The sequence below is a fragment of the Hylobates moloch genome, unplaced genomic scaffold, assembly GCF_009828535.3.
Source record: "Hylobates moloch isolate HMO894 unplaced genomic scaffold, HMol_V3 SCAFFOLD_11, whole genome shotgun sequence".
NCBI classification, from domain to species: Eukaryota; Metazoa; Chordata; class Mammalia; order Primates; family Hylobatidae; genus Hylobates; species Hylobates moloch.
Genome location: NW_026652286.1, coordinates 32,095,664 through 32,121,790, shown reverse-complemented (window position 1 = coordinate 32,121,790; position 26,127 = coordinate 32,095,664). Strand labels below are relative to the sequence as shown.

General features: G+C 44.8%; 1 long non-coding RNA gene across 3 annotated transcripts in view; it reads left to right on the top strand.

Moving 5' to 3' along the window:
- LOC116477299 (uncharacterized) overlaps nt 1–26,127 on the top strand; it is a 156,335-nt gene that overhangs the window by 11,335 nt on the left and 118,873 nt on the right. For all 3 annotated transcript variants that reach the window (XR_009215713.1, XR_009215714.1, XR_009215715.1), the window contains 2 exons: nt 59–342; nt 23,908–24,002. This is a non-coding gene — a long non-coding RNA (uncharacterized LOC116477299). The remainder of the gene's footprint in view (nt 1–58; nt 343–23,907; nt 24,003–26,127) is intronic.

Genomic DNA, 26,127 nt, shown 5'->3' with positions numbered 1-26,127 from the left:
AGGAACGAACAACTCCAGACGCGCACCGCCTTAAGAGCTGTTAACACTCACTGCGAAGGTCTGCAGCTTCACTCCTGAAGCCAGCGAGACCACGAACCCACCAGAAGGAAGAAACTCCGAACACATCCGAACATCAGAAGGAACAAACTCCGGACACGCCGCCTTTAAGAACTGTAACACTCACCGCGAGGGTCTGCGGCTTCATTCTTTAAGTCAGTGAGAGCAAGAACCCACCAATTCCGGACACAATGTTACCCCAGATAATCAGCGCCATTTTCTGAAGCTTGAGATGCAGGAAAAGAGGAGTGCTATCCATTAGATGGAGACAGGAGGTACAAAAAGGTAAAACCTCTGAGAGGTATCCCTGGTGTGGGAGCATGTTCGTACCTATAAGGCAGTGTGTGCTCACACACCCATGGCATCTGTGGGAGTCGGAGCTCTATGTGACTGCAACCGAGAGCGTGTCGATTGGTGTTTGTGCACGATGGAACAGTGTGCCTTGTGAGCGTACATGGGCATGCTTCATTCTATCCTGCAGACAAGTGCTATAGAGAGATGGCAGAGATGCTCCCAGGCTCCCCTGGTGCCTTGTGAGCATACATGGGCATGCTCCGTTCTAGCGTGTAGACAGGTGCTATAGAGAGGTGGCAGATATGCTTCCAGGCTCCCCTAGGCCTAAATGTGTCAACCTCTCTGAGCCACTTTCCTCATCTGTTAAAGGGGAATGAGGTGATTCAGTGATACGATGTGTGAAAAATCCAGTATGGTGCTTGGCAAACGGTAGGCACACAATCAAAACCAACTCCAAATTCACTTAATTACTTTGTCACCTATCTTTTCCACGAGAATAAAGACTTTGTCAAATGCTTGAAGTCCAGATTTGCTTGCTTTCCAGTGTTTCCACAGTCTCCCAGCCTAGAAGCAGTGAAAGAAGTGTTTGGTCCTTTGTAGCTAATTCTTGGCAAACCCTCGCCAAGTCTTAGGGATCACTTTCTCCCTCCCAGGTGCTCACAAAGACTGTGCCTTTAAAAGGAGAACAGGAAATAAATACTGACACAGGTGAAATGCTTCCTATCCCTGTAAGAAAGAACCCCACTCCTTCTGGCTCTTCACAAGACTGTTGTTAAAAGATGCCCTTTCCTGGGCCTAGCTCTCTCCCCTGCTTCTCTTGATGAGCCCTTAGGTTCTGGAAAATCTCCATCTGCCTTTAAAGCTGGTTTCTATCGTCTCTATTAAAGAAAACCCCACTCAGCTGGGTCCTCAGCTACTTAGTAACAATTGTCCAATTTCCAGCCTCACTTCCTTTTATCATAGAATTGCCTGAGCAGGTGGTCCTCCTCAGCTCCTCTCCTCCTCACAGGATAATGCCTTCCTTTGTGCTCTGCCTGGCAGGAGAGGCCCTTCTGGGGATGCTGCTGCCTGAGGACTCCAGGGATTGAGTCTTTGCCAGCCCTCGGATTTCTCTCCTGGGTGATTCCAGTGGAGGTGCTGGGCTCTTCCCAAAGGACATAAGCCAGGGAAGTGGATCTAAATGCAGCCCCAGACGAAACAGAAGCCAGAGATGGCAACAGGGAGGGTAGGGGGAGAACCAGATGATAAGCCAGGACATCAAGAGTCAGGGAAAGGGGGATTGAGCTGTGTCCTGGAGAATATCCCTAGGTTTCCTGATCTAGGTAACAGTGGGCATCTCCCCCTTCAGACTTCTTGAACTGTCCCCTTCAAAGAATTAGATCGTAACTCTTATTGCCCATTACCTTTGTAGACAGAATTCTGGCTTCCTAAATTTTACAATACTCTCCCTTTTCGTCTTTTATTTTTCCTTTCCTGTATTCCTATTGATCTAGCTTCCTTGGAAATAGCTTTTCAGTTCAAGGGAATAAAAATTCTTCCTTGAGTGGGGAGATTATCACAATGCCCCTTGGCAGTGCTAAGGCAGCTCTGTGCTAGAGCCCAGGATCTGAAAGGCCAGAGGCCGTCTAAATGGTGTAGGAAAATGGAATAGAACAGGGGCAGAAATTTCATTACAGATAATGGAAACAAGAACAAAGCACCTTTTCTCTCCACTCAAAGAGGCTTCTCTGATATGGATCGTGGTGGTGTGAATGACGGCGGGAGTGGGGCTGGAACAGTGGCTGTCAGGGGGATACTGACAATGGTGGAGACAATGAAGGTGGTGTCAATGGTGGTATTGGGGAGAGGAGTGGTGGCAATAGTGATGATACTGTGGTTCCTGGGGTTACTGAGGATAGTGAGGGTGCTGTAGAGCTATCATCTGGAATATTCTCCACACTTCATTTCTAGTCAAGTCCTACCCATCTCACTGCATCATGGAAAGAAGAGGGATTTGGAAGCCAGAATTCCTACTGCTGTTGCAACCTTGTAAATCTTACCTTTTTTGGTCTTCAATTTTCTTATCTATAAAATGTGGGGATTGGAGAAGGTGAATTCAAACAGTCCTGCTACTTCTTAAATTATAGCATTTCAGGATTTCAGGCTTAGCTCTAGTCCTACTTTCTCCCAGACACTCTAGGCCACAAATTTCCTGTTTCTCTGTGTTTGGAGGATGCTTGATGTCTAAACCATCCTCTTGGTCATTAGCATTGACTATTATGCTTATTGTAGTGTCTTGGACTTGGGATTCGGTTCCCATATGAACTATTTTTGGTTCAGCACCTGGAACAATATCACACATTATAGACATTCAATACATGGCTGATGTTTCCTAGGAATGAAGAATTATTCAACTAACAATTGCTGAACATTTCTACATTCCGAGCTCTGAGCCAGGTCCTGATATAAAGGCACATTTTCTGACTGTGAGGCCTTGCTAGTGGAAGCAGTTTACCTCCCAGTGTGAACCATTAAGTAAGGGACAATATGACAAGTTTTCATAATGTACATATGAAAGAAGTGAAGTTGCTGAGGAGCGGACCTGTGTAAAGTATAAGATAGGATGCAGTGTTTTAAAGGGAATCTTGAAAGGTGATTCTTGTCTTTCCATTGACAAGAAGAAAAAGGCATTCAGGCAAAGAGAATTGAAACACCATGTGTAAAGGGTGAAAGTACATACCTAGGGAATAGTGGTTTGGCATGAAGGCTGATGCCTGACTATGAAGTGAGATGAGCTTTATCATCTGGCCTCTATGGAAAGGTTTTAGGCAGGAGTTTCCAGCATTTTCAGAAAAGCCTTATGATGGCAGGGTAGGAAATGGACTGCAATCCAGAAAGATGCAGGCAGGAAGGTGTGGCAGGAAAATCTTACAGACTTCGGCCTTATAATGAGACCTGACAGAGGTAGGACATAAGACTGATGGGGCAGAGAGCAATACTCATGGGGGCCTCAGGAGGAGGCATCTATAACTTGCAATGACTTACTGGATCTACAGGGTGAGAGATAGGGAGAAATCTGGAATGGTTTTAAAATTTCTTGCTAGGGTAACAGGTCCTATTAGAAAGGACGTAGGGAGGAGGGTTGATGATGATGAGTGGACAAAGATGAGAACATTGTCTTTGCGTCTTGGGTGTTAGTGTGGTGCATAAGTGAAGTGGACTTTTGGAAAATGAACCTCTGTCTCTCCCTGTTCCTCCCTTGCCCACATCTCAGTGGCTCATAAGATTCTACTGACCAGAGCTCTGCAGAGTCCACGATGCAGGCTGGGAAGGAGAAAGCAAAGAGGACCTCACAAGTCAGAGTCATTGGTTTCATTTCCCAATATCCAAATGCCTCTGTCCAATAAGACCTATAACCAATTTCCCAGAGAAGGCCCCCGAAGAGGCCTGAACTTGATGGAGTTGGGTAGTGGGCTTTTTTTTTTCCTTGGCCTTTTTTTTTTTTTTTTTTTTGGACTAAAAGCAATTTCCATTTTATGCCTTTTGTCTCTTCATCCAAGCAAATGCCGGTGGGATCTGGCAACCTGAGTTCAATAGCCAGTCCTTTTGGTCTTTCAAAGGCTATGAATGTAATAAGAGCACTCAACCCTTCTGAAGATATGCAAATCCGTGCATTTAAAAGATTTACATTCATCCTTCACAGGCCCTGAAATATAAATATGAAATACCCAGAACCTTGTCACTTCAGTAATAATTAAGCTGATGGCCTATTATGTTCGATTGCAAATCAATATAGTATCTTTTGGTGCCACTTGAGTTCTTGAGGGTTGGCGCCGGGCCAGCTCCAGTTATACAATTGAATTGCTGCAGCTGCCTGGGAAACTTCGCTGCCGTTCCCATTCAGGAAGAATAGGCGGGTAACAATGGTGACCAGCCTCCCTACAGTAATTGTGTACGAGGACACATTTCCAATGGGGTTTTTGTTCAGCAGGTGCTGTTATTTTAGTTTAATTTGAATTCTGAAATATGGAGGAGAGAAGGAGACCAATCTTAACAGCATCTAACCTACAGCTGTTCGAAAGAGGCCAGCAAACAGCATATGTTGCTTAGATGGAAATCATAATTGCTCATTCTCCCTGGGATGTTGGCCCACCAACGTGGAGCCTCTGAAATTAGCCGGCATTTTTCCGGCATTTTCCTCAGTGGTGAGGCCTCTGCAGAGCTCAGGAGGAACTATTCTAGAGTGGCTCGCTCCCTGGGAGGCTTTGGTGGTGGCGGCTGCTGCGTCTCCTTTTTCTTCTCCTTCCCTCTTTCTCCGTGGTAGGCTGAGGTGAATTCCAAACACTGCACAAAACACATCCGGGGTTGGCTTCCTCATTGAAGGCCGCTATGGGGGACGCACAAGGAAACAGGCAGTGGCGAGGCCTGGTGGAGCCCCAGGGCCAGACTCTCTGAGAGCAACAACCAACACCCCTGGGTCAGGGTCAGGGCAAGAGGAAAAGTCAAATAGTAAGGAGAATAGCATCAACACAGACACCCTGATCTGGGTAAGAAATAACATCCACAAGGCCGCTCCCATCCACAAAACACTTTCACATGCTCTGTGTTTTTCTTTACATCCTCACAACACTCCCTGGAAGGAGGTGATAGTGTTCAGTTTCATAGAGAAGGAAGCTGAGGTGCAGAGTTGTCAGAAGACATACCCAAAGCTAAAGTCTGCTGGGATGGAGTAAGTCCTCGAATGTAAAATTCCATGCCCTTCCCTATACCACTGTCTCCTTTTTTCTTCCAGGGACTTCCATCAGCTCCCAGATTGGCAGGAGGTCCTGAGAGATCTACTTCCATCAGCGTCTAAGTTTATGGTAATGAACTAAGCCCATGACAAAGACCAAATTCTTGTGGTCTCTGTATTGGAAACCCATGTTTACATGATTTGGGGCTGGACTTAGGAAAACTCAGAGGTGTGGCATACTGAATGCCTAGCTTCCGTGCTTTTCTTCCTCCCTTTCTTTGTTTTTTCCTTCCCTTTCTCCCTCCTTCCTTCCCTTTCCTTCTCTTTCTTTCCTTCCTTCCTCCCTTTCTCCCTTTTTTCCTTCCTCCCACATTTACAGAGCCCCTACTATTAGGCAGGCATTGGACTAGATGCTGTGGGGTATGCAAATATGAATAAGGTAAGTTACTGGTCTTCAACAAGCCTAGTCCAGAAGAGATACACCCTCAAAAATAGAAGAAACAACTTGATTGTTGCCATATGATTGGGATTTACAAAGTGCTTGGGTCCTGGCATAGACAATGGCTTCACGGGGAGGTGCATATGGAGGTAGATCATGAAGGATGTGTAAAATGCTTGTAGGCAGAGAAAAGGGGACAAGGATCCAGACCTGGCTTGAGTCACTGGTCTCACCCTGTCATGGGCCCTTTTTTTTTTTTTTTGAGACAGAGTCTCGCACTGTCGCCCAGGCTGGAGTGCAGCGGCGCGCTCTCGGCTCACTGCAAGCTCCACCTCCCGGGTTCATGCCATTCTCCTGCCTCAGCCTCCTGAGTAGCTGGGACTACAGGCGCCTACCACCATGCCCAGCTGATTTTTTTGTATTTTTAGTAGAGACAGGGTTTCACCATGTTTAGCCAGGATGGTCTCAATCTCCTGACCTCGTGATCCGCCCGCCTCAGCCTCACAAAGTGCTGAGATTACAGGCGTGAGCCACCGTGCCTGGCCTGTCATGGGCCCATTGTTAAGAGGAAATGGGGGTTACAGGATTGGGGAGAGGACTGATGTAGCTTGGCGCCCTCAGTAGCCTTATGTTAAGGAGTAGCAGTGCTGGAATGGACATCTGATGTGAGGTATGGCATTAAGAAGATGAAGTGGTATGTGGCAGGAGTCTGGCCTGAATGTCTGTTGTTAGTCCCTCCTGGCCTGAGATGCCAAAAACTTGCTGGCTTCTCCTGATGTGGCTAGAGCAGTGCCTTAGCTCAGATGCTGCTGCCATTAGAACTCTGGGCACCTCCTAGAACTCGGTGATCTGAGGTTCATAGTGGGCCTCTGCTCTCTGTCAGAAATCTTTGCCCTGCCTTTTTGTCAGAGGCTGTTACTTCCTCAACCTAACCTTTGTGTTCCCTGTTGGGGAATGTTCCTGCTGAGAGGTATAGAGTAAGGATGTCCAATCTTTTGGCTTCCTTGGATCACATTGAAAGAAGAAAAATTGTCTTGGGCCACACATAAAATACACTGACACTAATGATAGTTGATGAGCTAAAAAAAAAAATCACAAAAAAGTCTCATAATGCATTAAGAAAGTTTACCAATTTGTGTTGGGCCGCATTCAAAGCTGTCCTGGGCCGCCTGTCCTGGGTCCACAGGCTGGACAAGCTTGGCGTAGAGCCATCCTTGAAGCCTTGAAGCTATACAAGGGTAAGAGTCAGCTCACAACACCTGCATGTCTCATAAACCTGCCTCGCTGGATTTCAGAGTGTTTACCAATCCCATGGTTAGGAGCATGGCTTTGGAATCACACATGTTTGGGTGCTAGAAATTGATCTAGAGGGGAAGTATAAGATGGTGGTAACGGTCATGGACTTGGAAGTCAGACTGCCGGTGGTTGGAGCCTAATTTTGTCACTTCTAGATGTTTAACTGTCACTTTATTGTCTCATCTGTAAATGGGAGACAATAATCTCTAACTGAAAGGGTTAGTGTGATGTTTAAATCAATTAATGCATTTAAAATATTAGTAGAGGGCTTGACACTTAGAGCCCACTAAGTTTTAGCTGCTCGTAGAAGTAGCAGTAGTGGCAGTAGTAGTATGACAGTAGTAGTATGACAGTAGTAATGATGATGTGGTAATCACAGTGGCAATGGTAGTGTAGTAATAATAGTGATACTGGTAATATAGGATAGGGTGTGATGGTGGTAGTATTAGCAGTGGTAATGGTAGTAATGGAAGTAACATTGAAATGCTCCACCACTTATATACCTTGGGAAAGTTTCTATAGCTCATCTTACCCAAAAACTGAGGCAAATGGTATTTCTTTCACAGCAGTGATGATGTTAACAAACAATCAAATTCCACAGATATTTACTGAGCACTTGAAACACATGAGAAATTACCTATAGCTGAGTCTGTCACATGGAATTTCACCAAAAATTAGATAAGTTGAAATTTGAAACCCTCATGGGTTAGGTAACCAAGTGTTTTTCTTCATGGTTCTTTCTTAGCCGACAAAGCAATGACCTTGTAGAGGAAGAAAGCGAGACTATAGTGTTAACTGTACAGGGTAAACCAATGGCCAGGACCACATGATCTCTTTTGCCATTGGCTCCCTGTGGCCTAGCACCATGCCCGGCATAATAAGTGTTTAAGTAAGTAATATGTTTACTTATTGAATATTTGTTGAATGCAGAATAAAGGAGTGATGTAAGTAAAAACTATGGGGATCCAGAAGGCTGTCCCCCACAAAAGAAGGTGTTGACACTTTGGCTTTTAGTCAAAAATGTCCTTTTGGTTAGGACAGGAAGGAAAGAAACTCCACTCTGGGAGGGGCCGGAAGGTCGCTTTGGATGGAATTGCTTTGTGGCTTCCTTTGTGAATGTGGGGGAATCTGCTATGTAACAGCTCCTCTGTCTCCATGCTTTTACTCTAAGCAAGCCAGACAAACTCAGGATATCCGTGGGTGGGAATTTATTTTGGCAGCTCAAGTGGTGTAGGAAAGCCAAGAGCCTGGGGCTATTCAGTTGAACAAGACATGTTAATCTCACTCTATTTTGCATAATCTCAGCAAACATTTTGATGTCAGGAAAGTGTAATCCAAGAACAAGCAGCTTCTGTGAGAGGCTTGTTCTTGGCATGACCCAGTAAAACAGGAGGATAGAAGTGAGGTCTGCAAACGAAACCGTTTGTCCAGTACAGGCATGATCACATGCAGAAGCCCACTCTATCCACCAAATTATGATGTTATGGTATGGAGGATGGGACCCCCAACCTACTAGTGACTGGGGTACAGAGTGACTGCTTTGCCTCTGTAGATTTGAGAGCATGGTTGCTATAGTCGGAATATGTCTTCCAAAATTCATGTGTTGGATGTTTAATCCCAAATGCAACTGTGTTGTGAGGTAGGGCCTAATGGGAGGCATTTAGGTCACAAGGGCACAGCCCTTCATGAACAGATTAATGCCACTATAAAAAAGGCTTCTGGAAGTGGGTTTGCTCTCTTCGGCTCTTCTGCCATGTGAGGATGCAGCAAGCAGGCCAACACCAGATGCTGGCACCCTGACCTTGAACTTCCCAGCCTCTAGGGATGTGAGAAATAAATTTCTGGTCTTTATAAATTATACAGTCTCAGGTATTCTGTTATAGCAGCACAAAATGGATAGAGGGCATTGGAACTCGTTGCAAAAAGAAAAAAAGGAAAAAGCTGATGTGACCGGTAAGAAAATGGTGAAGATGTCCTAGAGGAATACATTCCCTGCTACGCCCTGATGGAGTGGGGTCATAAAGATGTGGTTTCTGAGAGCAAACTCTCTACAGTGGGAACAAACAGCCAACTCAAGTCCCTGGCCATAGCTCAAAGACCTCAAGGTGACAAAGGTGGATCTTAGGAGGTGTTGGACCTCTGCTGATTGCTGTCTCTTGTGCATTCCCATCCTCTACACCATCATCTCCACTTCACAGGTAACAAATCATGAAAGAATCTGTAATTCTGGTCGAGGTGGGTTTACTGGCCAGTAGTCATATATGTGTATATATCTCCCAGTTATGGCATTTTCACATTAAAATGATTTTGAGTGTCACCTAACAACTCCCTTTATTCCAGTCCTCCCCCACCCCCACACACACAAATCCCATTGCCCCCACCAGATACTCATTCCATTTGATAGATGAGAAAACCCAGTTGCATGGAGGGGGCATGGAGGGGGAAGTGTTTTTTCAATGGATTCATAGCAACTTAGCATTAGACAGTGCTGGGCTATGACTTACATCTGTCCGCTCCAGATTCTCTGCTCTTTATGCTCTACACGCTGCCTCCCACACTCAGACTCTCTTATTTCTTGATATTTAGGAAGCATGGCACTTCCAAATCATCTGTATTTTCTCCTGGATGATTTTTACTTGTATCTAGTGGGCTGAGAGTAATGTTAGCCTAGGAGAGAAATCATCACAGGCCCAAGATAAAGGGGATGTTGTTACCATGGACTCCAAGGAAATTAGGCAATAGGATTAAAAAGTGTGTGTGTGTGTGTGTGTGTGTGTGTGTGTCTGTGTGTGTAGACATATAAGGAATAAGTATATATAAATATATATGTAAAAGTACATATAAATATATAAAATGTATGTAAGAAATTAAATATAATACAGATATGATATATAATATCTTAATATATGTAATATATTAATTTCTTATTTGGTATGGGTTTGTGAGTGTAGCATGAAAAGCTTGAAATTAAATCCCAATTCTACCACTCATACGATTAATGACTTTTGTATAGTCAGTTTCTCCCAACTTTAATTTCCTCATGTTTAAATGAAGGATAATAATACCTATTTACCAGGGTTGTAGTAAGGGTCATATAGAATCATGCACTGTTTCAGGAATGCTTTTGACTTTAGTGACAGAAATATTCACCCATACTGATTTAGACACATACAGATTTAACGTTCTCACACACAAAGATATCTGGAAGCAAGTAACTGCTACTGTTAACTTAGAAGTTCAATTCAATGTGGGTTGATGCCTTTGCAATTCTCTTCTCCTCTCCTTTATGGTTGCATTATGGCTGCTGCAGCTCTTTCCATCATATCTGTAATCCAGTAGGAAGTGGTAAGGGGAAGCAAAAATGTCTCTGTCAGAAAATCAAAAGCTTTCTCAGAAATCCCACAACAGACTTCCAATTATCCTGTCCAGGGCTGTGTCATATGGATACCTTTGGCTGGAAGTTGGCAAAGAAAAAGAAGTTGGGAAATGGTCCATCTACTATGTCTTCCAGCAAAAAGCCTTTCTGTAGGGCACCATTGTATTAGTATGGAATGAATGCTGTCATTTCTTTTCTTTCAAGAGATTCATGTAAGTGTGCCAGGAGCTCTAGAATAAAGGAAAGATGATGGGGCTGGTGAAATAACAAAAAGCAGGCTGAGTTTCTGGTCATTTCCTGGAAAACGATTATTTGTTGCCAGACTTACGCAGGTGATCTCAGTGGTCTGGAAGTCAGCACTACCTGGTGAGTAAGAGGAGAAAGGACTATTGAGGACTAGACAGGAGAAAGATATCCCAGCCCACCCTACCCCCACCCACCCTGGCTGGGCTGCTGGACATTTCCATCTGGATATCAGCCCTCAGTCTGGTCGCATTCAACATGTCCACAAGCAAATAGGCATTTGGGGGACATTAAACCATCTTTACCATTGGATTTTACTGTCCATCAGGGGCTGCAACAGCTTCTTTCTTGTTGAGGCTCTAAGGTTCAGAGCCCTCTTTTGACTGTGAGGACTGGATCTTATCAGGCAACTGGCTGTATCACCCAGAAACAAGGCAGTGCTGGTGACAGGGACAGTCAGACAAGATGGAGGGCAGCAAACTGGCGGGGAGCCCTCTCACTTCAGAGGAGGCAGAGTAGAACACAGAACCTCTGTCTTGGGGATATCATCTGGATAAAAGCAAAATGGGCTCTCATCTCTGTTGCCTCCCCTCTCTACTCCATTTCTGGTCAGGCCAAAGATTATTGCTTGATTTTCTCCAGTCTCTCTCTTTTTCTAAGCCCTTGCCCCTCTCACATGGATACAGGATGATATGGTTTGGATTTGTGTTCCTGCCCACATCTCATGTTGAACTGTAATCCCCAGTGTTGGAGGAGGGCCCTGGTGGGAGGTGATTGGATCATGGAGGCATATTTCTCCCTTGCTGTTCTCATGATGGTGAGTTTTCATGACATCTGGTTGTTTAAAAGTGTGTAGCACCTCCTGCTTTGTGCTCTTCTTCCTCCTCTGGCCATGTAAGATGTGCCTCCCTCCTCTTTGTCTTCTGCCACGAGTGTAAGTTTCCTGAGACCTCCCCAGCCATGCTTCCTGTATAGCCTACAGAACCATGAGCCAATTAAACCTCTTTTCTTTATAAATTACCAAGTCTCAGGTAGTTCTTTGTAGCAGTGCAAGAACGGACTAATACATAGGCATAGCCCGACTGGGGATCATTGACCACAGTCTATCCTCTTCCAACGAGGTGATATCCTGATGGTGTGGAAGGAGCACTCACCTTGTTGTAGTCAGGATAGCTGAGTTCTAAGCCTGACTTCTCTCCACTTCCCAGCCATGTGACTATACTGCTTTCATTCTCACTTAACACATTGGTAAATAATATCATCATTAGAGAGTTGCTGCCAGGGCTGAGATAGGCAATGTTTGTGAAAAGGGCCACATGGGCTTCAAGGACTAATTTGATGAGAATTTGAGTAAGGAAGGGACAAAAGGAATAGGTGGGCTTCAGGTGTCTCACCTAAGCTTCGGCAAGAGCAGCTCTTCTCTTTTTTACATGTTGGGCTTCTGGAGAAATATCATATGCAAAAAAGTTTTTCTGAATAAACAAATCAGGAAACCACCAATTTATGTTAAGTGCATAGCATATATTAGGCTCTTAATAAATACTGCTCACTTCCTTTCCCCAACCTCTTCTTCGAAAAATGGCAATTGCCGTTTCCAATGGCTTTTGCTCCATGCACTTTTAAAAGTTAAAAAAAAAAAAAAAAAAAAAAAACACTAAATGCTTGCCACTTGCATCTAATTATGAGAATGACTGGTCCAGTGATTCTGTGTATTGAGATCACAACTCCGGTGCTTATCTCTTAATCCATCAGTTCCAGATCACCATCCAGGGATTCATTTTTCTTTGGCGTGACTTCATTCTGCAGCCAGAATTTCCTGGACCTGCCTGAACTCCCGTCTCCACACAGCTCCCCTTTCACTTAGCTGACCTGATAAATGGCCAACAAGGTCTGGTTTTAGCAATGGGCACGTTTCACTAGAAAACAATTAAAGTGGCCGAAACCTGCTGAGATCTAATAAATATGCACTCATCCGCCTGAACAGATGCCAGTTACAGCAGAAGAAAAATATAGTGTGTGGAGTCAGGGAATTCACTGTGGTCTGGAGCTCCTAGCACAGGTGTCAAAAGAAATACGATGAAATGAAGATAATCTTGCTATAGAAAGGGCATCAGGGAACAGAGAAAGATGGGGTGCAGGAAGGTAGGTGTCTATGTGAAAGTGATACCCAGAGATCCTATGAGGATTTGTCTCCTTTTAGCAGAGATGGTGACTTCAATATGGCTCCTTAATAAGGTTTGTGTAGTAAATCTTTGGGTCCCTTTGTAGGCCTCAGAAAAGGGCCCTAAGATTCAGTGATACTTATAGAGCAAGGCTTAGAGTGCTCAGGCTATAGGAGATATGGGAATGCATGACTCACACTTATGTGATTAGAGACTTTAGTTCCCGTAGGGGGAATGGCAACTCTAGGTGAAGTTCAGGAAGATCTACAAGGGCTAGTGGGTCTAAAGATTCTGTAATTTCAAAGGGGAAATCACCTCTGCCTGGAGGGGATTAAGGAAGCTTCATGGACAAAGTGGCATTTAAGATGCATCCTGGAATATGGAGGTGGATAAGGCCATTTGAGGAAGAGTGGATTCTGTGAGCAAAGGCTCGGGGAGAGGAGTAGATTGTGCTCAGGGTCAGCCTGAGGTCCTGTAAAATCCTGTGGTTTGGAGACAAGACCAGGTTCTGATCCAAGCCTCCATCTGTTCATAAGGAAACTCAACTTTCGAGAAAAGAGTTATGTGTCTTTTTAAAGCCAATTAAAGGCTTCTTATGAAGTTCCAGAGTGACAGCTTACCAACAAATGAAGCATCAGTGGACAATACGAGAAGTGCTTTGGTTAATTACTAACTGTGAAAGAAATTTTTGAGCTCAGAGGAGATAGAGTGCTGTAGGTGACAGAAGAAGCCTTCCTGGAGAAGGCACAAAGAAAGTTTCTCAGAGAATAGGGTAGAAGAGAAGAATGAGGGACAAGGAACTTCTAAGTGTGGAACCCAGGCACTGGGTCAGGCACAATATACATCTAATTGATAAAAAGGCTAATTGCAGTTACTATTTTTGGTGACCAATTATGTATTAGACATTTTATTTACATCATCTCTAAAATGTAAAAAGATCCTGCCAGATATGAAAAATTATTCCATTTTGCAAATTAGAAAACAGAAGGTCAAAAGAATTACCCAATCCACCCTGCTGTCAGGAATCACAGCCAAGAAATAAAAAGTGATCTGCTTCCTATACCACATTGACGCCAAGATTGTTTTTGTCTGTTTATTTACCTAACAATTACAAAATAATCACTATCCCACTTTACATATGAGAAAACAGGTTCAGAGTGGCTAAGTAATTTAACCAAGGCCACACAGCAAGGATGCGGCAGGTTCTGTCTAAGGGCAGAGCTGATGCTTTTTGCCAGATAACACATTCTTTACCATTGTGGATTTAGATGGGCCTAAAGGGAATGGACAAAGTGAGAGTATAAAGGTGTGGAGGCTGGAACAAGCACAGGAGCCTGTAGAATGTTGAGGGCACCTGCCTCCTGTCCATCTGAATCTGTGGGAAATCTGAAGGGCACAACGTCTTGATCTTGGCCCCACCTTCTGTTCTCAGTTCAAAGACTTCTCAAGCCAGAGGATTCTTTACTGTAGCTACATTGTGCTTTAGGTAATAAAAGGTTGGAATTTTGAAATTCTCTAGTTTCACTCTCTCTGCTGACTATATGGACAAACCTTCTGGGTCCCTAATTTCTGGGCAAGTTATTTCTTCTGTTTGAGCCTCAGTTTCCTCCTCTGTTAAATGGGAGCATCAGTCTTCAAGGATTGTGTAAGTAATAAATTAAACAGTGTTGATTAAGAGTTTATAACAGGCTGGGCATGGTGGCTCATGCCTGTAGTCCCAGCACTTTGGGAAGCCGAGGAGGGCAGATCACTTGAGTTCAAGAGATCGAGACCAGCCTGGCTAGCATGCTGAAACCCCGTATCTACTAAAAATACAAAAATTAGCTGGGCATGGTGGCACACACCTGTAATCCCAGCTATTCAGGAGGCTGAAGCAAGAGAATTGTTTGAACCCAGGAGGCAGAGGTAAGCTGAGATTGTGCCACTGCATTCCAGCCTAGGTGACAGAGCGAAACTCCGTCTCAAAAAAAAAAAAAAAAAAAAAAAAAAGTTTAGAACAACGTCTGGCACACATTTGGCATTTCATACACAGCTGTGGTAGCAATACTATTATCAGTAGATGGTGTATTGTTAATATGACCACTTTCATCTGCCCCAGCCACTCAGTCCTCAGCCCCCAGGATCCATCAGACCCGAGCTAGCCAGCCAGTATCCCTGCTGTTCACTTCCAGCTGATATGGGCTTTCAGCAAGACTCCTTTTTGCTATATGGCAGGAAGAACTGAGCTAGAAGAATAGGGGTGGTATGGGGTATAACTGGGCAGGGCAGCCAGAAGTTTTTTAAAAATAATTCATGGAAGGATGGGGAGTCCCAGGGTAGGGGACAGCACATAAAGCAGGCATTGCCCCATGGCTAACCAAGATTCCCTAGGGGAACCCATTTCTGAGAAGAAAATGAAGTCTCTCCTCTCCAGTCTCTCCTCATTCCTACTTCACCCTCGTTTGCCAACTCTGGGCTCCAGCTGGTCTGGGAGGCAGCTCACCTCTGCCTGGTCATTAACAGTTCATTTGCTTAAATACCCATCATCATTCCTGCCAATGGCTCCTCAGGGCACCATTGCATCTCAGGAACGGCAGCAGACATTCTCCTCTGACTGATGGCCCCACGCTCAGCCCTGCTACCTGCTAATGACTCCTGGGCTGACAGCCCAGTTTGGGGGCAGCAGGATGTGGAACACTGAAGGAGGTCTGTGCTTCTCCTGTGAGTTCCTCTGACCCTGGAAAAGACTTGGCCTGGAAAAGGCCAGTCCTGGAAAAGCCTTGGCCCTGAGAATGACGATGCCCCAAATCCTCAAGGAAGAGGGTACAAGAGGCAACCTCATTGATCACTGTCTAAAATTTCACTTCCTGAGAGCTCATCTCTGCTCATGTCACAGGATATTTCTGTCTTCCTTTCGCTTGGAGGGTGTTTCTCCTGAGTATGTCAGGACATGAGATCCAAGAGGAAGGAGACTCCCCTGACTTGACTACCACATCAGGCCAGCCTATTTAGAAAGACTCTCTCACCTCTGCATTTCCAGGCAGGTGGGATTGTGCCCACTTGACAGATGAGGAATCTGAGGCTCATGGAATTTGAGTGAGCTTCCCAAGATCACACAGCCAGGGTGTGGCAGTGTCATTTTCTAAATTCAGTTTGGTCCGAACCCAAAGGCCAAACTTCTTCCTCTGCCCCAGATGTTCAATGTGAGGGAAGCCCGAGGATTCTGCAAAATTGAGAAGCCAATAGGCATGGATAAATTGAGCAGCTGCCTACCTTACGGAAGCATTTTCTGTTAAAAAATGTTACTTAGTTATGAAGACATTTTGTGGTTTTGTTTGAGGGGAACACCACTAATTTTCCCCTTCCCTGACTCACTGACCCCTCCCCTTTTCTGCTCTCTGCATTATCTCATAGGATGCTGTTTCTGTTTATTTCAGGCACAGGAGACTGCTCTTAGTAACAACAGTGTGTAGCAATATGCCAAGGGCTTTTTAAAGCTTGACATATGTTAAGTCATTGCATCTTTACAATAAACGCATGCGGTGGGTCTTGTTCCTATAAGCATTCACAGATGAGGGAATTGAGGGCAGAGAGGCTAAAAAAACTTGCTCAAGGTCGTCATAGCTAAATTAGAATCCTTAAAGGGCGTGGTGAGAGGTTTATCTCTTTAAGGGCATCAATCATTCCTGTGCTCCTATCGTTGTCTGACCCTCTTTTTTTTTTTTTTTTTTTGAGACAGAGTCTCGCTCTGTCACCAGACTGGAGTGCAGTGGCACGATCTCAGCTCACTGCAACCTCTGCCTACATGGGTTCAAGCGATTCTCTTGCCTCAGCCCCCAGAGTAGCTGGGACTACAGGCACCCACGCCCAGCTAATTTTTTTTATTTTTATTATTGTGTGTGTGTGTGTGTGTGTGTGTGTGTGTTTGTGCGTGTGTGTGTGTGTGTGTACTTTAGTAGAGACGGAGTTTCACCATGTTAGCCAGGATGGTCTCAATCTCCTGACCTGGTGATCTGCCCGCCTAGGCCTCCCAAAGTGCTGGGATTACAGGCGTGAGCCACCATGCCGAGCCATGGTCTGATCTTAAATCACCTACAGTTTAAGCTATGTTATCAGGAGCTGAGGAACAGATTGCTGTGGAGTGAAGCAAGTTTAGAAGGGCCTGAAGCCTGGACGTGCTTTGTGGTGGGGTTGGGCATGGGGGCTGACCTGGTGCTGGCAGGGAGAGTACATCTCGCTTAACAGGAGAGAACAATGTCCAAGCCCCTTGTCAGCAGCAGGAGGTATCAGGGCAGGGACCAAGTTCTATAATAGGTCTGGAAGCTGCTAGAAAGCTCAGCCAGGAGCTGGAGGGTAGGCTTGAGGGAGGCATTGATTGCGGGACCAGAATCAGGAATGTATTCAGAAGAAGGGCCTTGGGCCCTGAGGATGAATTTCTGGTGTGGCTCTCAAACCAGACAGAATGAATCACCCCCTCCTCTGGCTCCCTAGCATTCGACCACATCCCTGTTGTCACACTTACTTCTTTGTCTAAGTTGCAAAGCTAACTATGTCATTCCTCAGCTTAAAAATTTTTAATGGCTCTGTAAGGCTACAAGATAAATCCCAAACACATAAAAATAATTTCCAAGGACTTCCCCAACAATGCAGTCCTGGATGACAACTTTGGCATCATCCATCATCTCCCTTGTGAGCTTTGTTTCATCAGAACAACACAACTGTCAGTCCACATCACAATAGGTTTCCTCTCATCCTCTTCTATCACGTACCTGTGATTCCCTTTGCTGGGAAACTATCTCCACCTTCCTGACCACAGCTACACCACATACATTTACATCTATGCCCTGTTGCCTGGAGAATTATCCATTTTTTGGCTCAGATATCGGTGCTGCTGGGAGCCCTTCTTAGCCAACCCCACCCCAGTCCTAATGGCCAGGCCACGTTTCAATGCCCTTGCTGTATTTCCTCTTAGCAACCAGTATTTTCCTCTATCATGCACTTGTCCTCTGGACTGTGATGGCTTTTTGGTCTGTGATGGACCTTTGCTCTCAGCCCCATGAGGGCAGGCACTCTGTCATTTTCATCATTGTATAGCAGCGTCTGACACACAGTAAGTGGTTAATCCACATTGCTGAATGACTGAGTGGCCTCCATGTTTTTGCCCCGAGACTAGTTCTTTTCCAGAGTGACTCGGACACTATATCTGGGTTATCATTAGAACTCAAGAGCCTCCCTCAAGATGGGTGCAGAGAAGACAGAAGTAGAATCTGACTTGACTGAAAACAACCTAGGAAATTGTGCAGTGGGACCGGCACCTGTTCCTAGACTTCAGTGAAATGGTCAGTCAGTCAGGCCCAGGTCATGAGAATGGGAACCAGTGGGTGCTGGGCCCTGAGGTTAATGTCAGGTTGCAGCCAGGATGGCCATGCCAAGTCACCCTGTGTCCCCAATAATAGATACTCAAAGTACCACAAGCTGGTGACAGGACTGGTCCCTGAGGCTTGTTTGAAGCTGACCTCTAATTAGTGTCATGTGGAAAAGCTGGGACTATGGGAGCGGAGAAAAGGCAGTGTGTGCAATGAGTCCCCATGCATGAGCAAGAGAGGGCAGTTGGAGAAAGGAGAGACTGAAATGTCCCCTGGCAGGCTGAGTTAGTGGGAGACTAAGAGCTCCTCTTCCTCTTGGCTTTCTAAGGCTGAGGCGGGATTGGAGGGACCCTCAGCAGGAGAGGTCCCCCAGGGAGGCCCAGTCCTAGGAGAGGTTCACCTTGCAATGTGGCCCCAAAATGGGCAGGGACCCTGACTGAGGCAAGTCCAAGGAGCTGACTCAGGTGAACAAAGGTCCAAGGTCAAGTTCTGGCTCAATTAGTTGGCCTGCGTGAACCTGATAAGTCACTTCCCATCTATGAACTTCAATTTCCTTCTCAACAGAATGCAGAAGTTGAGCCTAAGGTCTGCAATTACCTAACCCACTTAGTCTAGCATCTAAAATCTAGCTGTGTATGTGCCAGCTTTATCCAGTTTAATCCACTCAACCTCAGTAAATGCTTATCTGCATAATATAACAACATAGTCCCCAGAGTCAGATTAGTGGGGTCTGAACTCTGATCTTGCAACTTGCTAGATGTGGGACCTTGGAAAATATTGTTGACTTCTCCATGACTAGCTTTCTTCATCTCTAAAAAGGGAATAGCATTTGTATCCAATGGGAATAGCATTTGTCATCAGACTCTTAGGAGGGTTACATGAGACAGTACAGGTAAAGCAGAGGCTGGCTCATGATACGAGCTTGATAAACATTGGCTAATATTGTCAGTTAGCATCCTCCAGTTTTTGTCAACACACCCAATTGATTTTCACTCACTTTCATTTGCCCTTTTCTCCCCAATTCCTCTCTACTTCTATCCAAACCTAACCTATCCTTCAAAGGTGGTATATTAGTCAGACTTCTCCAGAGAAACAGAACCAATAGGATTAATTAATTAATTAATTCCTTATAAGAAAGTGACTCACATGATTACAGGGCTGGCAAGTCCCAAGATCTGCAGGGTAAGTTAGGCAGGCTGAACACCCAAGAGAGTTAATGGTTTGGTTCTAGTTCAAAGGCCAGCAAACGTGAGACCCAGGAAGAGCTGATGTTTCGATTCAAGTCCTAATGCAGGAAAACGTCAGCGTCCCAGTTTGAGGGCAGTAAGGAGAGAGGAATTCTGTGACACCCAGAGGGTCAGCCTCTATGTTCTATTCGAGCCTTCAACTAACTGGATGGTGCCCAACCACATTAGGGAGGGCAATCAGCTTTCCTCAGTCAAATGCGATTCTCACCCAAAAACACCTTCACAGAAACATCCAGAATAATGTCTGATGAAACGTCTGGGCATGCTGTGACCCAGTCAAGTTGACACATACAATTAACCATCACAGGTGGCTCAAGGACCCCTCCTCCTGAGAGACCCACTCACGTCTTCCATGGCCTGGGATCTTGAACTCTTCTTTTTCTGAACTACTAGAGGATTATTTCTGGTTGTCCTATTTTTTTTTTTTTTTTTTTTTTTTTTTTTTGCCGATCGGTTGCATTATGATCTTCATTATAAAAGAAGAACAATTAAGGCTGGGCACGGTGGCTTATGCCTGTAATCCCAGCACTTTTGGAGGCTGAGGCAGGGGGGAGCACCTGAGGTCAGGAGTTTGAGACCAGCCTGGCCAACATGGCAAAACCCTGTCTCAACTAAAAATACAAAACTTAGCCAGGCATGGTGGCACACACCTATAGTCGTCCTAGCTACTTGGGAGGCTGAGGCAAGAGAATCGCTTGAACCCAGGAGGCAGCGGTTGCAATGAGCCAAGATTGCACCACTGCACTCCAGCCTGGGTGACAGAGTGAGATTCCATCTCAAAAAAAAAAAAAAAAAAAAAAATTTATTCAACACCTACTGTCTGCCAGCTACAGGGTGGTAGCAATTACTATTCCCATTTTTAAAGATGAGGAAACCGAGGCTTTGAGGGTTTAAGAAACTTACCTAAGGGACATTTTGTAATTGAGGGAACCAGGGTCCAAATCTAGATCTTCTTGACCCCAAACTCATGCTTTTTCCAATACACCAAGCTATCTCTCTCACTATTATTTAAGTACTCCACCAACAGGTGTTTTCCTTTTCTCATTGGATTGTAAGCTGCTAAAAGGAAGTAATTTGTGCTTCTCTGGATCTTTGACTGAGTTTAACATGGTAACTAATGCTTGGTAAAATGGAGACGTATCTGGTTGTGATTTTTTTAAAACAAAAGCATGGCTGTGGCAAAGGACCAAGTGTCATTTGAGCTTGAGGTAGGGAATTTTGAGGGGGTCTCAAGGTGTATTACTTTCATTTCTCAGTTACCATGCACCATGTCTTTGCTTTTCATCTGGAGTGGGCCCATTTCCCAAGAGGAGGAGAAGTCATCAGCCCTGCAATCCCCACCCTGCAGTCATTCTTTCACTTCTCCAGTTTCTGTCTTCTCCAGCTCCTCAGCCCCCTGGATATTTTCTTTCAGGCTCATTCGTGTCCTCTTTATATGTCTCCATCTTTACCCCTTCCAGTGTCATCCTAATTGGGGCAAGAAAGACTTAACCTGTACTTTCCCTGTTCATCCCCAATCCAAATGCCTAGCTGCTGTGGTCTAGATTTCTCTCAGCTCCTGGGTTCAGTTCACTGTAGGTTTGGAAGCACTTTATGTCTTCATAGTCCATTAAATGGCTTTGCCTTCTTATTTTAAGATCTTCTTTTTCTGCTAGGTCCTACTTTGAGTGAGATTCTGTTACTGCAACTAAGAGATTCCTATCTGAAACATCTCAGTGACTCAAAAGGTTATTCTAAATTCTACTTCAGTTCTAAGGTAACTTTTGAAAGTAATCATAAGAGTAAGAAGAAAGCTTCTTTATTTTCTTTATTAAAAGCATCACAAATGATTTAAAGATTTTTTTTTTTCAAATAAAATGGCCTCATTGTGTCCAAAGACATTGCAAATCACATTGCAAATAGGTCAGTGGGACTGGATGGAGTAAGCAAGGTGAACTCATTGATAATTCAGGGAGAGGGACAACAAGGTAACTGTGGAAGGGGGTGGCTTGAGGAAGGGAGAGATTATGTAGGACTTTGTAATTAGTAAGTTTTGCCTTTGTTTTTTATTGTGGGTTTTTAAAAAGATACCTATTTATTGTTTATTTTGAATAAGATAGAAAGTCATTAGGGCAGTCTGAGCAGCAGAGTGACATGATCTGAGTATACTTTTAACAAAACCTATCTGGCTGCTGTATGGGGAATTGACAGTTGGGGGCAAGGCAGGAGCAGGGAATACTGCAGTAACCCAGGTGAGGGGTGGTGGCAGCCCGAGTGGTAGACATGGATGTGGGGAAAGTGAATGGACTTGGCAATGATGATAGCATCTAATGGATTAAACCATATCTGCTTTGTGAGGGCAGAAGAGTAAACTGTGATATCCTAAAGGCCTATCCCAAACAAAAACCACTACAACTTTATAAATCCGGCAACTCATAACAGGGGGTTTTACTGGAGGTTGAACTTAAGTATGTGTGTGTGAAAAGGGTTGACAATTTTCATGAGGACTCTAACCACCTTCTTGGGAAGAAAGGATTCAGAGCTAAGCCTCTGGATGCGGGAGATCATGGAAAGAGTACAGTGGATACATAAACATGAGGGTGGCCACTACACCCAGAACCAGCCTGGCTATCTATTCGGTGGCAGGCTTGTGCCCTGGAGAAGTGGCTGAGTCAGTGAATGTAAAGAGGGGAGCCCAGGCTAGGGGAATGGGCTGAGCAGATCTTAGTGATTAGAAGGTCATCTTCCCTGGCCCCTTGAAGAACCTCTGTGGCTTGGACAGGGCCTGCTCTGGCATCCATGACAGACCTTGGAGTGGGCTGCTAGGCCTGAAGACTTCCTGCTCACCAGGCAGTGAGAATGCAGCTCAGCCAGGAAGGAATGGTCAGCAGCAGAGAGCGGTGTCTGTTTGGATTGCCCACATGTCTGCCTGGGCAGCAGGTCTCCAGGTTTACACTTCCCTTAATGTCGAAAGGCTAATGCAGATCATGAAACAAATCTCACTCTCTATCCTCCTGAGCACAGTATAATGGCAGAGCTGTCAGAGAAGACACTTGGCAGAATGTATCCTACTTGGCATGATATAATTTGCACCACCTCTACAAACTTTTCCTAACTCTTTCCTAAAAGTAGTGCTTCAATTAGAATGTGACACAACTTCTGTTGGGGAAAGTGTGAACAGCCACAAAATGCTCCATAAAGGAAGGAACAGGTGAGACCCCAGTAGATCATCAAATGCCAAATGATATACTATAATGTACGGTAATTGGTTGTTATTATTAAAATAGTCTATTGCTTATCATACAGTAGCTAAATGGCCTTTCAGTTGCTCTATAATTACCCAGTGATGGGTGATCTGTTTTCTTCTTTGAGAGCTGGGTACCAAGGATATCAGAGCAGCATCTGTCACAACACATGAAGAGAGCACAGAGAGGGGAGGGTTTCTGCCAAGGTGGGGTTGCACCGGGTTCTTTCAGAAATCCCCCACAGGACCAAATGCTCTTAGGAGTTTTCACAGGGCCAGAGAGCAGAGAATGAGGCTCCATCTCTGCAGGCCTTCCTCTGCCTTGTATCACTTCTTCCTGTCCTTGAAGCTACCTCTTTAGAAGTTTTCTAAAAGTTTTTTGCTGCTGGTGGAGAAAAGACACATTTGTGTAGGGTGAGGCGGGGCTGGGAGATGCCATTCCCTGATTCTGCTCCTTCAGTGAAGCCATAGGGAAGCCTGGGCCTCACGGGACATTGCTAATGCTGAGGATCTGACGCTAAGACATGAGATTCAGTGATCTCAGGGAGACCTAGATCAGATCCCTACGGAGTTGGAGAGAACAGCGGTATCTCAGATGAAGACTCAGCCCAGGAAAACATGAGGGAGAAGAAAGCAGGGCCAAAGGGATCCAAGAACTGGAAGGCACATAGCAATCCGTGGGGGGCTGACCTTCCATTCCTCAGATGGGGAAGAAGGACTTAGAGAGGGAGCAGCCCCTCCAGAGCCACATGCTGTGATGACAACCAGAGCTTGGGTGAGAGGTCTGGTCTTCTGAATTCATCCAGCAGGCCCTGAACTGGGTGCGCTGCTGAGGCCATTTGTGCTGAGGCTAGGAAAACAGGAAGACAGGGAAACGCAGGGCCCCAATTCCTCTTCTCCATCCCCTCACTGTGCTTCAACAGGCCTCACTCTGGCCCTGGGGCAAGATGAGAGGAGGGGGCAGTTTTATAGAAAGACAAGGTACTCCAAAGTCCAGCTGGTTACAGGATACAAAAGGAATACCTGTGACTTCTGGGCTGATTTGTTTGCTCCCGAGTCGGTAACAGGAGCTAAGGTTGGAGTGGAGTCTGACCTTAGCAAACGAGAAATACATGAATCAGGAGGGAATGTCTCAGGTAAAGCCTCTGTCACCTCTTACTTATGGTTCTTTTTTTTTTTCTTTTTTTTAAAGAGAAGGGGTCTTGCTACTGCCCAGGCCAGAGTATAGTGACACAAACATTGCTCACGACAGCCTCGAATTCCTGGGCTCAAGTGATCCTCTCATCTCAGCCTCCCAAAGTGCTAGGATTACCAGCATGAGCTACCACACCCAATGACTGTCTTTTATGTCAATGGTATTAATAGTTATTTTTTTCAACCCCACTAAACCCAAAGCTTCGTACACTCTAGGGTAGCTAATTAATGAGTGTGTGTTGAATGAATTTATGAATGAATAGGAAGATGTATGAATACTTAACATTACAAACAATCCATTTCTATTTCCATTTTTTTAGAGCTTAAAATTTTGGCTTGTGTTACTTCCTTGGGGAAATCTTGCTGGACCATATTAGGAAGAGGAGGGGTATGTCCCCACAGCACTGTGTACACGGTACATTGCCATAGTGTATTGTAGGTATCTATCGGGGAGTCTCTCTACCCCACTACACAGTTATTTTAACCATTGTATCCCCAGTAGTTAGCACAAGCCTGTCATAGAGATGTTCAGAAATGTTTGTTGAATGATTGAGTATTCAAACACACACATACTCACACATCTGTTCTAAATTATGGAAACATAGATAGAGGATTTTTTTTTTTGTCTGCAAAGCTTTTATTTTCCGTTTCAACCAGATCTGAATTTTTTTGGAGAAATTAATTTTCCCCTGTTATTTGCAATCCTGGTTGAATGGTAAATCCAGATACCTGCTCTCCCACCATAGAAGTCAAAGGGGTCACTGAGGGCTTATCTGCCAGAACCAGGGGCCAGCTTGTGCTCTCTCTGAGGAGTCTGATTTCTGAGCAAATAATACAAAGATGAATAATACAAAGAGGTGGTCAGAGTTCATTTAGTCCCACAGCTCCATGAGCTGACTACTCCTGCTATAAAAATATACCTGTAGCTCCTCATTCTGCATTATTTGGTTCCAGCCCACTTCCAAGCCTGGTTCTCCAACTTTTCCAATGATTCATTAAGCTCCTGTTATCCTTCCAATAAATTCCCTTATACTTACATCAGCCAGAGTTAATTTTGCTGCTCACAATGAAAAACTTCTTACTGACACAGTCATAAATTAATTTCTGAGCATGAATACACGCTCAGCTGAGGGCCTGGCCCTTCTGTGGAATAAATGAATTATGTCTAGTAGATCCTCACTTATGGCTGCCCCTCAGAAATGTTCACTGAAAATACTTATTTTTCACAAATATCATAGAAGCTCAAGGGTTTGAAAGCAAATCCAGATTTCTCTCTTGGCATCTCCCAGATTAGAGGAATGAAATATAAGTTCTGCAACTTGCCAGAGACATTTGAGTGGACATTTCAACTCTGAGGTGCCTAGGCCCTGCCAACTTAGATGGCCTCTTCTGCCTTTGCTAAGGGAAGGATGCCAGGCTGCTCAAACAGACGTGTCTGTGATCAGCACCTCTTCCCCAGCGTGGGTCTTGGTGACAGGGAAGGTGATAAGTGAGGAGGTGCTCACCTCTGTACACACCCAAGAAAAGAAAAGGAACCTGAGAATAGAAATTTTCCTTAAGCCAGACATACTTAATTTTCCAGCCAAGCACTAATAATAAAGGAGCCTGGAAACATATCTCTTCCAAGAGAGAATCTGTCCTGGCCTCCACTGTGGGTGTGGTATGGTGGCTGTTATCAGCACTAATGGAATATCAAGGGAAACACATTTCTTTGTTTGTTTTTTAAAATATTAAATATGTTAGACAGAAGCATCCCATCGTTTCTGTGAAAAAGACGAGACCCAAATCAGATGAGTGTAGAGACAACATTGCTGAAGGGGTCAGCGTGGTCTTTGTACCACGTGCTATAACCCACAGGGCTGATGCTGAGATTTGGGTTTCAAGTGCTGGATGATCACCAGGGCTCTGGGTGGAGGTTGGCTGTCAGTGCCCCCTCAAAGGCATTACTGGAAGCCAATTGTTCAGGGAAAAGCAAGTTAGCTTGGAACAGTGAAAGGAAATTATCTCATCTGCTATACCACAACCCTATGGAGTAATAACAATGGTTATCCCGCTCTGTGCCATAAAGTCTCTATGTCAGCTCATTAAATATAACAGTCTGCAAGACATGTATTCTTATATTCATTCAACAGAAGTAGAAGCCAAGGTCCAGAGAGCTTAAGTGATTTGCCCAAAGTCATAACTGGTTAGTAGGGTAGCTTAAATTTGAGGATTTCTTCTCTGAGTCCAAATCCTGTGCTCTTTAAGACCTGTTGATTCCCTGTGCGTTTGTAATTTTGGGGAAATTGTTTTTGTTTCTGGACCTCCATGGCCTCCTCAGTGCAATGGAGAGATTGGTTCAATCATCTCTGTTATCCCTCTCACTAAAGTTACATCTATTTGGGACCGAAGATCCAGGACCACTGTACCCATAAAATACAAAGCAATCACCTCTGATTTGACTCAGGCACCACAGGAAAAGCCAGCCTTTGACTTACAAATGGACAAAAGGGGGTCTGTCTTACTCCTCCAAGAAGTAGAAAGGTACACAGATACTAGTC